At 27.7% G+C, this 567-nt stretch overlaps 1 protein-coding gene across 1 annotated transcript in view; it reads left to right on the forward strand.

Annotated features, from left to right (window-relative positions):
* LOC119593648 (A disintegrin and metalloproteinase with thrombospondin motifs adt-1-like) overlaps nucleotides 1-567 on the forward strand; it is an 88,803-nt gene that overhangs the window by 45,507 nt on the left and 42,729 nt on the right. The gene's annotated exons all lie outside the window — the stretch shown is intronic.

Here is a 567-nt window from a genome sequence, read left to right on the forward strand (position 1 = left end):
GTGTGTGTAGGATTTTAGGATATTTTTTGTCGTCACGGTTTTTGTGTTTGTGTGAAGGATTTAGGAATTTTGAATATATTTTGTCACGTTTTTGTGTGTTTTTGTGTGAAGGATTTTAGGATTTTAGGATTTTTTTTGTGTTAAGGATTTTGGGATTTTGGGATATTTTTTGTCATCTTTTTTGTGTGTAGGATTTTAGGATATATATGTTTTTTGTCACTTTTTTCTTCTTGGAGTTTATGTGTAGGATTTTATGATATATATTTTTGTAACTTTTTGTGTAGGATTTTAGGATTTTATATTTTTCTCGGTTTTAGGATTTTAGGATATCATTTTTCACGTTTTTTTTTTCCATGATTTTGTCCACTATAGGATTCTTTGTCTTTGTTTTAGATTTTGCTTGTTTAGGATTTTAGGATATTTTTGTCTCTTTTTTTTTGTCAATATTTGTTGTATTTGTAGGTTTATGTTAGATATTTTTCATGTTTTTTGTATCTGTATTTGTGAGGTTTATCTTCGATTTTTTTATTGCATTTTCCCCTTTGTTGTGTTTGTCGGTTGTGTGTG

Source organism: Penaeus monodon, chromosome 32 (assembly GCF_015228065.2).
Source record: "Penaeus monodon isolate SGIC_2016 chromosome 32, NSTDA_Pmon_1, whole genome shotgun sequence".
Classification (NCBI taxonomy): Eukaryota; Metazoa; Arthropoda; class Malacostraca; order Decapoda; family Penaeidae; genus Penaeus; species Penaeus monodon.